The sequence below is a fragment of the Brachionichthys hirsutus genome, chromosome 10 (assembly GCF_040956055.1).
Source record: "Brachionichthys hirsutus isolate HB-005 chromosome 10, CSIRO-AGI_Bhir_v1, whole genome shotgun sequence".
In the NCBI taxonomy this organism is placed as follows: domain Eukaryota; kingdom Metazoa; phylum Chordata; class Actinopteri; order Lophiiformes; family Brachionichthyidae; genus Brachionichthys; species Brachionichthys hirsutus.
Window position 1 is genome coordinate 15,010,862 of NC_090906.1, and position 3,597 is coordinate 15,014,458.

At 49.2% G+C, this 3,597-nt stretch overlaps 1 pseudogene; it reads left to right on the forward strand.

The window, feature by feature from the left end:
- The first annotated feature begins 229 nt into the window (after positions 1 to 229).
- LOC137900931 (5S ribosomal RNA) lies at positions 230 to 348 on the forward strand (annotated as a pseudogene).
- The last annotated feature ends 3,249 nt before the right edge of the window (positions 349 to 3,597 follow it).

Here is a 3,597-nt window from a genome sequence, read left to right on the forward strand (position 1 = left end):
GACAGCGGGTTGGTTCCATGGGAGTCCCGGACGGAGAGCGCTTTGGCTCCATGGAGGTCCCGGACGGAGAGCGCTTTGCGAGGCGGGGTCCTCTCTCACGCGCCCTCCTCCGGCCTCGGACCCCAAGCGCTTTGCGAGGCGGGATCACGGAGGTTTCTGGGTTGGCTCCATGGGGGTACCGGACGGAGAGCTATATCTATAAATACTATGTTTTATGTATAGTCCTCCAGCTCACGGCCCTACCTGGCTGAGAATGCCCAATCTCATCAGATCTTGGAAGCCAATCAGGCAAGGGCCTGGTTAGTACATGTACAGGAGACTCACTTGGAATACCAGGTCCTGTGAGCTTTTACAATTAGTCGGAATTTTGTATTTGAAGAACAAATCAACCTGGAATGAATGCGATCATGGAATTCAGCACTTGACGACTGATCGTACACTAGTTGTCTGGTCAAAAAAAGGTCGTATTTCTTGCAGAAGTTGTGAAAATTGTGACAAATCTATAAATACTATGTTTTCTGTATAGTCCTCCAGCTCACGGCCATACCTGGCTGAGAATGCCCGAGTGCGCATGCGCAGCATAGGGGGTGTGAGTGTGTGCGAGCGAGCGGAGTGACGGGGCGCTGGGTCACCTGAGTTTCCTCATTTTTGGCGCACTTTTCTGGATTTACAGCGGATTTTTTTGTTTTCGCCCCCCCTGGCACCAGCTGGTGTTAGGGGTGGTTACAACACGGACTGAAACATGGGTGACAACCGAAACGCAGACAATAGCACGCGTAATGGACAAACAGCTGGTAAGGAGCGATTTCACAGAGAACTGACGGTGCTCGTGATTGTGGAGGGAGAGGAGGGTGTCACGGTGATGGACTTACTGAAGACAGTGAGCAGTGAGTGCGAGGTGTCGGCAGAGGGGGCCTGAAAAGTTTGAGCTCACGATGGCGACGGTGGAGGGTAAGAACTGTTTAATGGATGGGATCATGTGCGGCAGCGCGACGGTGACGGGACAGGAGATCAACAGCAGCGAGATGGTGGTGTCCTTTCTGAACCTACCGGTGTACGTCACGGACCAGCAAATACGGGACAAGCTGACCGAGCGGGGGGTGAACCCGGTGTCCGCGATCAAGCGGAGGATGTGGCCGGGAACGGAGGTGGTGGACGGCACACTCTTCCTCCAGGTCAGGTTCACCGAGGAAGTGAGATCGCTGCCATATTCTACAAATTCAACACGCGGGGGGTGTATGAATGGAACGATGCTGAAAGATGAGTATAAGGAGCATGTGAGAGGATGTATACGTTTGAGAAAGAGTGAGAAGATGTACGAGGAGGATGTGGGGAGGTGGTGGGAGAGACTGAAGGAGGAGATAAAGAAGATCAGCATTGGTTATAACAGGGATAAGAACAGGCTAGAGAGAGGGAGGGAAAGGAGATTAAAGGACGAACTGATTAGGGAGATGGAGAGAGCAGACAGAGATAGGGCGAGATGTAGGGGAGTATGTGAGGATCAAAAGTGAACTGAAGGAGATGGAACGGAGGAAATGTTTGGGAGCCATGGTGAGGAGTAGGGCGAAACACATAATTGAGGGAGAGAGGGCAACAGGGTACTTTTTGGGGATGGAAAGGACGAGACAGAAGAGAAATTACATAGAACAGGTTGAGGGAAAGGAGGGGGAGTAAATAACAGACTTTGTAGGGATAGCTGAAAGGGTTGAGGAATTTTATAGGGAATTGTTCAGGAAAGAAGAGGCAGATGAGGCAAGCATGGAACAGGTACGGGAGCAGGTGAAGGTTAGGCTGAGTGAAGATCATAGGGAATTGTGTGAGGGAGAGATAGGGACAGGAGAGATAGAGGCAGCGATAGCAGGTTTGGGGAGGAATAAGAGTCCAGGGATAGATGGAATAATAGGGGAATTTTATATAGAATTCAGGGAGGAATTAGTGCCAGTGCTAGATAGATTGTTCAGGAGGATAGAGGAGCAGGGAGAGATGCCACCAAGTATGACGACAGGGTAGGGTTAATGACGATCATTTATAAGAAAGGGAGTAGGGACAGGTTAGAGAACTACAGGCAACTCAGCATGTTAAATGGGGATTACAAGATATTAGCGAGGGTTCTAGCGAGCAGGATAAAGGAGGTGATAGGGACAGTGGTGGGGAGCACACAGGCATATAGCTTACCGAGTAGGGATATGGCAGACACGATCAGCAGCATCAGGGACACCATAGACTACATGAAGAGGGACAAAGGAGGGATAGTACTGAGTTTAGATTTAAACAAAGCATTTGATAGAGTAGATCACACATATTTGTACAGGGTGCTAGATAGAGTAGGCGTTGGGCATAGGATGATAGGATGGATAAGGAGGATGTACGACAGGGCAGTGAGCGGTGTGAAGATTAACGGTATAGTCACAAGCACATTTAGGTTGGAGAGGTCAGTTAGGCAAGGCTGCCCGCTATCGGCTGTGCTGTACGCATTGTCGGCAGAACCGTTAGTGGCGCTGATGCAGCACAATGACAAGATTAGGGGTGTAGAGGTGCCAGGAGGACAGATTAGTTTATTGTACCAGTATGCAGACGACACGATGGTTACAGTGAGGGACAGGGAGCGCGTGGTAGAGGTGCTGGGGAGTGTAGAACTGTATGGCAGGGCGTCGGGGGCTAGGCTCAATATTGAGAAGTCAGAAATAATGTATGTAGGAGCAGACAGGATAGGGAGGGTGGACATAGGGCTGATAGAGAGGAAGGATTACTTCAGGGTGTTAGGGATCAACCTAGGGATAGAAGATAGAGTAGGGAGAGATATGCAGTACGAGGGGATAGTAAACAGCATTAGGAGAGCGTTAGGGCTCTGGAAGAGGAGAGGGTTGAAACTGAGGGGGAAAGTGGTTGTTGTGAATGCGTTGAGTAAATTTGTGTATGCGATGACTGTGTTGGATGTGCCGAAGAGGGTGATGAGAGAGGCGGATGGGCTGGTCAAAGATTTTCTGTGGGGATGTGTTGGGTCTAAAATGAATAAACCCAAAGAGGCCTTGCACCGAAGAGACGAAACGAGGCAGAACTGTAATTATTAGATTTATTAAAGACAGCTGTCGGCCGGGAGGGATGGAGAGACGGAGTAGTTAGCTGCGTTCGGCTCACCAACACACTCCACCTCCTCCTGGTCATCGCACAGTTTATAAGCGTTACGCATACACATGAATATCATGAGTAAGGTCAAGAAGAACAGAGTGGCTCTGTCCTAACTTCTACTGATTGGTGTGTTATTGATAAGCACCAGGCGAAGAATGATTTGACAAACATAGGCTACTGAAGAATCAGGAATACACTTTGTCTCCACTCAGGCTGCAGATAAGAATGTGTACGTGCGCAAATCACCCAGACATGAAGACTCCAACCTTGGGCAGATAGCTCTTCGAAACAATACGAAGCGTTCCCTTCTTCAGTCTAGTCAGCATATAACAGATCTCCGATTGTCACTAACTCAGCAGTTAGTCACATGGCAGAAGAAAAACGACACAGGGGGGGTTTGAGCATTAAAGAGGATTATACACAGATGTTCTGAGAAATACACAAATATATGGAACGATCTGTTTAAGC